The sequence below is a fragment of the Balaenoptera physalus genome, assembly GCF_965194825.1.
Source record: "Balaenoptera physalus genome assembly, chromosome: X".
Lineage (NCBI taxonomy): Eukaryota > Metazoa > Chordata > Mammalia > Artiodactyla > Balaenopteridae > Balaenoptera > Balaenoptera physalus.
Window position 1 is genome coordinate 72,339,746 of NC_138903.1, and position 12,946 is coordinate 72,352,691.

A 12,946-nucleotide genomic window follows, 5' to 3' on the forward strand; every position below is an offset into this window, starting at 1 on the left:
GAAGTAGAAAATGCATATCTATTCAGACATTAAAAAAAAACCCTCAGGAGTATTGAGTTTTTTCTTTTATCAACTTTGCAAAGACCCTTCTAGGAGTTGCCAAACAGAGGTCCCATTCCAGTCCCAGAAGAAAGTTTTGTTATTCATGTCAGCTCACTGGAAAAGGCTATCAGCTTTCCACTAGAACCCACCAAGCTGGGTAATTTTGGGAGAATGTTGGGCTAAGCCTAGTTCTCAATAAACTACTAAGTCTTCCTCAGTAACCACTCCAGGTAACTTCTGGAACAATGTGGTTACCTCGATTTTTAGGAGCAATCAGTCTCCAGAAGAAGTTATCTGTGCACAAATTCTTTTTATCCAACATCTAGATGTTACTCAGGGGAACAAATAGCTCAGCTTGTTGCAGGAGAAGGAAGTCAGTGGCAGGCTACATCAGAAAGTTAGTGGGAAGGTTCCTTTAGGGATATTAGTTTAACTTTAAGGAAGAATCAAAGTAACCTGGACTCAACGATCTCTCCTCCCCGCAAGACAAACTTCAAAGGACTCAGTTTTCCTCATAAGCAGGTCTTTCTAGCTCGCTTGCTTTCCTAATTATCAGAACTAAGAGGGTTTCTGGGAGAGAAGTGGTTCCCTTGTCATCTCTCTTTATAACACACTTGGAGCTTGTAACTGACACCTCCCAAAGGCAGGGGGCCTGTTTGCTGAAAGCCTTACTCTCCCTGGCACACTCTTCATGCCATGAATAAATAGGAGACCAGTGCTTCAAGGCTCTAGTGGACCTGGCAGAACAAACTGACCAGCATTCCCAGCGTGGGTCCCAGCTATATACACATACTACCCAACCTGACACTTTCTGTACAAACCGAACTTCCCAATTCAACTGTTTTTCTGCCTAATACCCACTCATGTGATGATCTGATTTCACCCATTTAAACTGCTTTTATCAAGGATCAATGCAAAAAAATAGTTACTTGAAAAATTTTGCAACTCAATTGAAAATCTCCATTACATGAGCTATTTATTGTAACACTCTGTGATCCTAATATAAGGATCCATTATTTGCCTTAGGAGGACCCAGGAGATATTTTCTCACTTTTAATGAGTGGTATGATTCTTTGTATTGAATACAATAACTATAATAGCCTTTAATATTTCCCTTTGTGTCTTGGTTGCTAGAAATCTCAGAAGTGAAACCGATGCAAAATTGCCAAAAATTCCCATTCTTCTTTATGTTTTCAGTCCCTGAAATTTAGTTTTATATGTTCATTATAATATGTGTCATTATTGTAAATCATTTCAAACCTTCTATGAAATATGAAAGTACATAAGTGTATAAATTATAAATATATATATATATACCTTTTGGGAAGAGATATTAAAGGCTTTCTTGTTTTGATTATGATATAATAATGGCTCCTAAGCATAAGCTGACACTTTTGTTTCCAACACATGTACTTTTTTTTACTATTGAGGCTTAATTCACATACCATAAAATCTACACTTTAAAGCATACAATTCACAAAATTGTACAATTACTATTATATAATTCCAGACATTTTCATCACCCCCAAAAGAAACTCTGTATGCATTAGCAGTAGCTCCCCATTCTTTATTCCTCTATCCCCTGGCAACTAATAATCTACTTTCTGTCTCAATGAATTTGCCTATTCTGGAGATTGCATACAAATGGAATAATAAAATATAGTCTTTTGTGCCTAGGTTCTTTTACTTAGCATAATGTTTTCAAGGTTCATCTATGTTGTAGCATGCATCTGTATTTCACTCCTTTTTATGGCTAAGTAATATTTATTTGTATGGATATACCACAGTTTATTTATCTATTCATCTGTTGGTAGATATTTGGGTTATTTCACTTGCTGACTATTGTGAATAATAATGCTATGTACATTCATGTATAAGTTTTGGTGTGGACGTCAGTGTTCAATTCTCTTGTGTATATCCCTACAGATGAAATTGCTGGGCCATATTGTAACTCTATTTGACTTTTGAAGGAAACACTAAAGTTGTTTTCACAGTGGCTGCATCACTGTACATTCCCACCAACAATATATGAGAGCTCCTATTCTTCTGAATCCTTGACAAAACGTATTTTCTCTTTTATTTTTTCTGTTTCCATTTCAGCCATCCTAGTAGGTTTGAAGTATTTTATCGTGGTATTGATTTGTGTTTTCCTAATGACTTATGATATTGAATATCTTTTCATGTGCTTCTTGGACATTTGTAGATCTTATTTGGAAAAATGTTTGTTCAGACCCTTCATGTTTAAATTATGTTGTCTTTTTACTGCTGAGTTGTAAGAGTTTGTTATATAGTCTGTATACCAGACACTTATCAGATATATGATTTACAAATATTTTCTCCCATACTGTAGGCTGTCTTTTCACTTTCATCAAAATGTCATTTTAAGCAAAAAAAATTTGAATTTTATGTAGTCATTTATTTATATCTTTCTTCATTGCTTTAACTTTTGTTGTCATATCTAAAATATCATTGTATAATCCACTGTCGCAAATAATTATGCCAACTTTTTTCTAAGAGTTTTACAGTTTTCCTAAGTATTTTATTCTTTTGTTCCTATTACAAATGTAATAGTTTCCTTAATTTAATTTTCATATTGTTTATCGCAAATGTTATAGAAATACAATTGCTTCTTTTATATTGATCTTGTATCCTGAAACCTCGCTGAAATACTTTCATTATAATAGGTTTGTGTGTGTGTGATCTACATAAAGATCATGTCATATGAAAATAAAGATACTTCTACTTCTTAGTTTACAATTTGGATGCAAATATTAAAATTTATTTTAATCAATTCATTTTTTGCTTGCCTAACTGCAATGGCTAGAATCTCCAGTACAATGTTTAATAAAATTGGCAAGAGGGGACATATGTGCCTTTTCCTAATCTTAGGGGGAAATTTTCACTCTTTCACATTAAGTATTATGTTAGCTGTAGGTTTTGCATAGATGCCTTTTACCTTTATCAATAGTTCCCTTCTATTACTGGTTCAATGAGTGTTTATCATAATAGGTGTTGGGTTTTTGACAAGTGTATTTTATGTATCTATTGAGATGATCATTGTGGCCTTTTTGTCTTTTATTCTATGATTATTGTATATTTCATTGATTGATTTTCATATATTTACTCAACCTTGCATACCTGTGATAAATCCCATTTGGTTATGGTATATGTTCTTTTTTTATATGTTGCTGGATTTGACTTGTTAACATTTTGTTGAGGAATTTTTTCATCTATATTCATAAGAGATATGATCTGTAATTTTTTTCCTTATGATGTCTTTGTCTGGTTTTGGTATCAGGGTAATATTATTATCATAAAATGCACTGGAAGCTAGTCTCTATTCTAGTTTTTGGAAGATTTTGTGAATGATTGCTGTTAATTCTTTAACTGCTTGGTAGAATTCACTAGTGAGCCATCTTCTTCTGCAGTTTTTTAATGGAAAGATTTTTTATTACTTATTCAATCTCTATTTGGTATAGATATATTCATACTTTGATTTCCTCTTGAGTCAGTTTCAGTAGTTTGTGACCTCCTAGAAATTTTCCCATTTCATCTTGTTTATTTAACTTGTTGACTTTCAAATTCTCATAGTATTTTCTTTCTATTTTTGTAAGGCTAGTAGTAATGTCATCTCTTTCATTCCTAATGTTAGAAATTTGAGTCTTCTGTCATTTTTTTCTGTCACATGAGCTAAACTTCTGTTAATTTTATTGATTGATCAAAGAACCAGTTTTTTATTTCATTGATTTTATCTATTTTCTATTCTCTATTGTACTTGCTTCCACTCTACTCTTATTATTTCCTTCTTTCTGCAAAATTTAGGTACAGTTTGCTCATCTTTTTCCAATTCCTTGAGATGTGAAGTTAGGTTTTTAATTTTGGATACTTCTTTTTTAATGTAAGCATTCAAAGCTAGAGGAGAGATGAACCGAGGCAAGGTGGTGGCGGAAGCACAAGCTGCACAGCCACTACCACATCTTCCCAGCAGTGGTAGCAACAGTGGCTGTGGTGCACAAGGAGCCTAGAGTGGATGCTCAGTTGGATTGGTCTTGGTGCAGCCTTATTCGAAGAACATCCCCAGGATCTCTCATTGCCATAGTACTATAGATTTCCTTCTGTCTGACTGATGTTGTGATCCTTGTACCACCATACTTCTATCATCTTTTCTATTCTGGTCTGAGCCAGAATCAGCTCACCACTGTTGCATCTGGCACTTTTGAACTTCCCAGGTTTCTTTTCAAGAAGAAGCCGAGTCATTTTTACTGGAAATCAGCTTGCTGAAACCATTTTTTTCTTGGGCTGATAGCCTTCCTGTTAGCAGCCTTTTGCAGGGAGTGGTGGTGTACTTGTATAAAGTCTATCTGTCAGGAGAGACTGGAACACTCTAAAAGGAGACTATCTTGAGCAAGTGGAGTTTGCTATAACTACTGAAACAGCAGTTCTTGAAGTTGAAGAAAAGTATACGGGAGATTGTGAGACAAGATGGCAGAGTGAAAAGTCTTTGAGCTCCCCTCCTCTCACAAGCACACCAAACTGCTGAACAACCATCAAAAACAAATACTTGAATCTACCAAAAAAAAAAGATATTCTACATGCAAAGACATAAAGAAGAAACCATGAGACTGTAAGAGGGACACACTTGTGACATAATCAAATCCCATACTAACTGGGTGGGTGACCCACAAACTAGAAATAATAATATTGCAGAGATTCTGCCAGAGGAGTGAGAGCTCTGAGCCACACACCAGGCTCCCCCGCCTAGGGGTCTGACATCAGGAGGTGGAATCCTCAGAACATTTGGCATTGAAGGCCAGTGGGGCTTTTTGCAGGAGCTCCACAAGACTCAGGGAAGCAGACTCCAATCATGGAGAGTGTACACAAGTTCTCATGCACACAGGGACCAAGAGCAAATTCAGTGACTCCATAAGACCCAGGGCCAGACTTACCTGCTGGTCTTGGAGGGAATCCTGAAGAGGCAGGGGGGGCTGTGGCTCTGGCTGGGGTCAAAAATCTAGTGGCAGACATAACAGAGACCTATGTGAACTCTGGCTAGAGGCAGACATTTTGGGTCCTTGGCCTTGAGACCTGGCCCCACCCAACATCCTGTAAACTCCAGTCCTGGAACACCTGAGTCTAAACAACCAACAGGGCAGGAACATAGACCCACCCATCAGCAGACAGACTGCCTAAAGACGTCCTGAGCCCACAGACACCTCTAGACACACCCCTTGACATGGCACTGCCCAACAGAAGGCCAGAACCCAGGTCCACACACCAGTGCATAGGCACTGGGCCCTCCCATCAGGAAGCCTGCACAAGCATCTAGACCAGCCTCACCTACCAGGGGAAGACACCAGAAGCAAGAAAACTATAATCTTGCAGCCAGCAGAACTGAATTCACAAATATAGGACAGAAACTACACTGGGATCAGGTGGTCCCTGGCACTTGGGTGACAGAGGGGAGTATAGTGCTAGGACACATAGAACATCCCCTACAGAGGGCCACTTCTGCCACGTTGAGAAATGTAAATAAGTTACTACATACATAAAAATACAAATAGAAATTTTAACAAAATGAAATAACAAAGGAATATGTTCCAGACAAAGAAATAAAATAAAACCCCAGAAAAACAACTAAATGAAGTGGAGATAGGCAATCTACCCAATAGAATTCAAAGTAATGATCATAAAAATGATCAAAGAACTCAGGTAAACAATGGATGCATAGAGTAAGAAGTTACAAGAAGTTTTTAGCAAAGCGTTAGAAAATATAAAGAACAACCAAACAGAGTTGAAGAATAAAATAACTGAAATGAAAAATACACTTGAAGGAATCAAGAGCAGAATAAATGAGGCAGAAGAACAGGTAAGTGAGCTGGAAGACACTGGTGGAAATCACTGCCATGGAACAGAATAAAGAAAAAAATGAAAAGAAATGAAGACAGCCTAAGAGACCTCTGGAACAACATTAAATGCACCAACATTCACTTTATAGGGGTCCCAGAAGAAGAGGGAGAGGAAGAGCCTGAGAAAAATTTGAAAATATAATAGCTGAAAATTTCCCTAACATAGGAAAGGAAACAGTCACCCAAGTTCCGGAAGAGCTGAGTGTCCCATACAGTATTAACCCAAGGAGGAACACACTGAGACACATAGTAATCAAACTGACAAAATCTAAAGGCAAAAAAATAATAATAAAAGCAAACAAGGGAAAAGCAACAAATAACATACAAGGGAAACACCATAAGACTAACAGCTGGTTTTTCAGCAGTAACACTGCAGGTCAAATGGGAGTGACACTATATATTTAAAGTGATGAAAGGGAGAAACCTACAACAAAGAATACTCAACAAGGCTATTATTCAGATTTGAGGGAGAAATCCAAAGCTTTACAGGCACACGAAAACTAAGTAATTCAGCAAAACCAAACCAGATTGATAAAAAATGCTAAAGGAACTTCTCTAAGTGGAAAAGAAGAGGCCACAAATAGTTACAAGAAAATTATGAAAAGGAAAATCTCACCAGTAAAGGAAAACATACAGTAAAGGTAGAAAATCATCCACACGCAAATATATCAAAATGAATAATAGTGAGAGGAGGAGAGAACAAATGCAGAATACTTGAAATTCAATTGAAATTAAGAGATAAGCAGCTTAAAACAATCATGTTTACATATAGACTGCTATATCAAATCCTCATGGTAACAGCAAATGAAAAATCTATAATAGATGTACACACAGAAAGAAAAAGGAACCCTAAAAAAAAAAATTAGAAAAAACAAAACCAAAAGCTGGTTCTTTCAAAGGGTAAACAAAATGAGAACCTCTGGCGAGGCTTACCAAGAAGAAAAGAGAGAGGATGCAAATAAACAAAATAATAAATGAAAAAGGAGAAATCTCAACTGATACCACAGAAATACAAAAAAACATAAGAGAATACTATGAACAATTATATGCCAACAAATTTGACAACCTAGAAGAAAAGGACAACTTTCTAATAACATAGAGACCACAAAAATTGAATCAAGAAGAAATAGATAGGGGCTTCCCTGGTGGCACAGTGGTTGAGAATCTGCCTGCCAATGCAGGGGACATGGGTTCGAGCCCTGGTCCAGGGAGATCCCACATGCCACTGAGCAACTAAGCCTGTGTGCCACAACTACTGAGCCTGAGCTCTAGAGCCCACAAGCTACAACTACTGAACCCCACGTGCTTGGAACCCATGCTCCATGACAAGAGAAGCCACCACAATGAGAAGCCTGCGCACTGAAATGAAGAGTAGCCCCACTCGCCGCAACTAGAGAAAGCCCGTACACAGCAACAAAGACCCAATGCAGCCAAAAATAAATAAAATAAATAAATTTATTAAAAAAAAAAAAGGAATAGATAATTTGAACAGACTGATTGCTAGAAGTGGAATAGAATCTGTAATTTAAAAAAAAAACTTCCTACAAGCAAAAGTCCAAGACCAGATGGCTTCACAGGTGAATTCTACCAAACATACAAAGAAGAGCTTATACTGATTCTTCCCAAGATCTTCCAAAAGTTGAAGAGGAGGGAACACTCCCAAAGACATTTTATGAAGCCACCATCACCCTGATACCAAAACCAGCCAAACACACCACCAAACAAGAAAAATACAGGCCCAATATATTTGATGAATATAAATGCAAAAAATTCTCAACAAAATATTAGCAAACAGAATCCAACAACATATAAAACAGATCATACACCACGACCAAGTGGGATTCATCCCAGGTTCACAAGGATGGTTCAACATTTGCAAATCAATCAATGTAATACACCACATTAACAAAAGAAAACTCAAAAACCACATGATCATCTCAATAGATGGAGAAAAAGCTCTTCACAAAATTCAACATCCATTCATGATAAAGAAAACTCTTACCAAAGTGGGATTAGAGGGAACATATCTCAACATAATAAAAGCCATTTATGACAAACCCACAGTCAATATAATATTCAATGGTGAAAAGCTGAAAGCCTCCTCAGTAAGATCTGGAACAACACAAGGATGTCCACTCTCACCATTTCTCTTCAACATAGTATTTTTTTTAACATCTTTATTGGAGTATAATTGCTTTACAATGGTGTGTTAGTTTCTGCTTTATAACAAAGTGAATCAGTTATACATATATGTATGTTCCCCTATCTCTTCCATCTTGCATCTCCCTCCCACCCTCCCTATTCCACCCCTCTAGGTGGTCACAAAGCACAGAGCTGATCTCCCTGTGCTATGCGGTTGCTTCCCACTAGCTATCTATTTTACGTTTGGTAGTGTATATATGTCCATGCCACTCTCTCACTTTGTCCCTTGAAAGTCTTAGACACAGCAATCAGAAAAGAAACTCCACACAGAAACTATTAGATCTAATAAACGAATTCAGTGAAGTAATAGGATACAAGATTAACATTCAGAAATTGGTTGCATTTCTATACACTAACAATGAAATATCAGAATGAGAATGTAAAAAAACAATATCTTTTAAAATTGCACCAATTTTTAGTTTTTTAAGGAAACTCCATACTGTTATCCATAGTAGCTGTATCAATTTACATTTCCACAAACAGTGCAAAAGTGTTCCCTTTACTCGACACCCCCTCCAGCATTTATTGTTTGTAGATTTTTTGAGGATGGCCATTCTGACCAATGTGAGGTGATACCTCATTGTAGTTTTGATTTGTATTTGTCTAATAATTAGTGATATTGAGCATCTTTTCATGTGCCTCTTGGCCATCGCTATGTCTTCTTTAGTGAAATGTCTATTTAGGTCTTCTGACCATTTTAATTGGGTTATTTGTTTTTCTGATACCATATAATGCAGTAATCACACTACTGGGCATATACCATGAGAAAACCATAATTCAGAAGAACACATATACCCCAGTATTCATTGCAGCACTATTTATAATAGCCAGGACATGGAAACAACAAAAATGTCCAATGATAGATGAATAAAGAAGATGTAGTACCTATATACAATGGAATATTACTTAGCCATAAAAAAGAACAAAATTGAGTCATTTGCAGAGATGTGCATGGAACTAGAGTCTGTCATACAGAGCGAAGTAAGCCAGAAAGAGAAAAACAAATATTGTATATTAACACATATATGTGGAATCTAGAAAAATGGTATAGATGAACCAGTTTGCAAGGCAGAAATAAAGACATAGATGTAGAGAACATACATGTGGACATGGGGGGGGGTGGAAGGGTGGAACAAATTAAGAGATTAGGTTTGACATTAATAAACTACTATGTATAAAATAGATAGCTATTGGGAAACTGCTGTATAGCACAGATAGTTCAGCTTGGTACTCAGTGACAACCTAGATGGGTAGAATTGGGGGGATGGGAGGGAGATTCAAGAGAGAGAGGATATAGGTATACATATAGCTGATTCCCTTCATCGTACAGCAGAAACTAACATAAAATTGTAAAGCAATTTTATTCTAATAAAAATAAATAAAATAAAATAGCACCAAATAAAATAAAATAAAATACCTAGGAATAAAACTGACAAAGGTGAAAAATTTATATGCTAAGAACTATAAAACAGGTCTGGGCAAGATGGCGGAAGAGTAAGACTTGGAGATCAACTTCCTTCCCACTGATACAGTAGAAATACATCTACACGTGGAACTGCTCCTACAGAACACCCACTGAACGCTGGCAGAACATATCAGACTTCTCAAAAAGCAAGAAACTCCCCATGTACCTGAGTAGGGCAAAAGAAAAAAGAAATAACAGAGACAAAAGAATAGGGACGGGACCTGCACCAGTGGGAGGGAGCTGTGAAAGAGGAAAGGTTTCCACACGCTAGGAAGCCCCTTCGTGGGCAGAGACTGCGGGTGGCAGAGGCGGGAAGCTTCGGAGCCACGGAGGAGAGCACAGCCACAGGGGTGCGGAGGGCAAAGCGGAGAGATTCCCGCATGGAGGATCAGTGCCGAGTAGCACTCACCAGCCCGAGAGGCTTGTCTGCTCACCCGCCGGGGCGGGCGGGGGCTGGGAGCTGAGGCTCGGGCTTCGGTCAGATCACAGGGAGAGGATTGTGGTTGGTGGCATGAGCACAGCCTGAAGGGGTTAACGCACCACAGCAAGCCAGGAGGGAGCCTGGGAAAATGTCTGCAGCTGCCGAAGAGGCAAGAGACTTTTTCTTGCCTCTTTGTTTGCCGGCGTGCAAGGAGAGGGGATTCAGAGCCCCGCCTAAATGAACTCCAGAGACGGGCACGAAACGTAGCTATCAGCGCGGACCCCAGAGACAGGCGTGAGCCGTGGTTATCAGTGCGGACCCCAGAGACGGGTATGAGATGCTAAGGCTGCTGCTGCTGCCACCAAGAAGCCTGTGTGTGAGCACAGGTCACTCTCCACACTGCCCCTCCCGGGTGCCTGTGCAGCCCGCCACGGCCAGGCTCCAGTGATCCAGGGACAACTTCCCCAGGAGAACGCACTGCACGTCTCAGGCTGCTGCAAATTCACGCCGGCCCCTGCCGCCGCAGGTTCGTCCCGCATCCGTACCCCTCCCTCCCCCCCGGCATGAGTGAGCCAGAGCCCCCTAGTCAGCTCCTCCTTTAACCCCGTTCTGTCTGGGCGGGGAACAGACGCCCTCAGGTGACCTACATGCAGAGGCGGGTCCAAATCCAAAGCTGAACCCCGGGACCTGTACGAACAAAGAAGAGAAAGGGAAATCTCTCCCAGCAGCCTCACAAGCAGCGGATTAAAGCTGCACAAACAACTTGATGTGCCTGCATCTGTTGAATACCTGAATAGACAACGAATCATCCCAAATTCAGGAGGTGGACTTTGGGAGCAGGATATATTAATTTTTCCCCTTTTCCTTTTTTTGTGAGTGTATATGTTTATGCTTCTGGGTGAGATTTTGTCTGTATAACTTTGTTTTCACCATTAGTCCTAGGGTTAGGTCCATCCGTTTTTGTTTTGTTTTGTTTTTTACTTAAACAAATTTTTTTTCCTACTAAATGTTTTCTTAATAATTTTTTCCTTATTTTCTATTTTTAAAAATTAAAAAATATTTTTGATAAGTTTTTTCATATTTTTTATTTTAAAAAATTAAAAAATATTTTTCTTAATAATTTTTTCTAATTTTTGATTATAAAAATTTAATAAATCTATTTTTTAAATTAAAAAAATTTTCTTAATAAATTTATTATTAATAACTTTTTTCTTAATTTTTATTATAATAGCTTTATTTTATTTTATTTTATCCTCTTTCTTTCTTTCTTTCTATTTTTTCTCCCTTTTATTCTGAGCTGGGTGGATGAAAGGCTCTTGGTGCTCCAGGCAGGCATCAGGGCTGTGCTTCTGAGGTGGGAGAGCCAACTTCAGGACACTGGTCCACAAGAGACCTCCCAGCTCCATGTAACACCAAACGGTGAAAATCTCTCAGAGATCTCCATCTCAACATCAAGACCGAGCTTCACTCAACGACCAGCAAGCTACAGTGCTGGACACCCTATGCCAAGCAACAAGCATGACAGGAACACAGCCCCATCCATTAGCAGAGAGGCTGCCTAAAATCATAATAAGGCCACAGACACCCCAAAACACACCACCAGACGTGGACGTGCCCACCAGAAAGACAAGATCCAACCTCATCCACCAGAACACAGGCACTAGTCCCCTCCACCAGGAAGCCTACAGAACCCACTGAACCAACCTTAGCCAATGGGGACAGATACCAAAAACAACGGGAACTACGAACCTGCAGCCTGTGAAAAGGAGACCCCAAACACAGTAAGATAAGCAAAATGAGAAGACAAAAAACACACAGCAGGTGAAGGAGCAGGGTCAAAACACACCAGGCCTAACAAATGAAGAGGAAATAGGCAGTCTACCTGAAAAAGAATTCAGAATAATGATAGTAAAGATGATACAAAATCTTGTAAATAGAATAGACAAAATGCAAGAAACATTTAACAAGGACGTAGAAGAACTAAAGAGGAACCAAGCAATGATGAAAAACACAATAAATGAAATTTAAAAATATTTTAGACGGGATCAGTAGCAGAATAACTGAGGCAGAAGAACGGCTAAGAGACCTGGAAGATAAAATAGTGGAAATAACTACTGCAGAGCAGAATAAAGAAAAAAGAATAAAAAGAACTGAGGATAGTCTCAGAGACCTCTGGGACAACATTAAGTGCACCAACATTCGCATTATAGGGGTCCCAGAAGAAGAAGAAAAAAGAAAGGGACTGAGAAACTATTTGAAGAGATTATAGTTGAAAACTTCCCTAATATGGAAAAGGAAATAGTTAATCAAGTCCTGGAAGCACAGAGAGACCCATACAGGATAAATCCAAGGAGAAACACGCCAAGACACATATTAATCAAACTATCAAAAATTAAATATAAAGAAAACATATTAAAAGCAGCAAGGGAAAAACAACACATAACAGACAAGGGAATCCTCATAACGTTAACAGCTGATCTTTCAGAGGTAACTCTGCAAGCCGGAAGGGAGTGGCAGGATATACTTAAAGTGATGATGGAGAAAAACATACAACCAAGGTTACTCTACCCAGCAAGGATCTCATTCAGATTTGATGGAGAAATTAAAAGCTTTACAGACAAGCAAAAGCTGAGAGAGTTCAGCACCACCAAACCAGCTTTGCAACAAATGCTAAAGAACTTCTCTAGGTAAGAAATACAAGAGAAGGAAAACACCTACAATTACAAACCCAAAACATTTAATAAAATGGGAATAGGGGCTTCCCTGGTGGCCCAGTGGTTGAGAGTCTGCCTGCTAATGCAGGGGACATGGGTTCGGGCCCTGGTCTGGAAGGATCCCACATGCCGCAGAGCAGCTGGGCCCTTGAGCCACAGTTACTGAGCCTGCGCGTCTGGAGCCTGTGCTCCACAA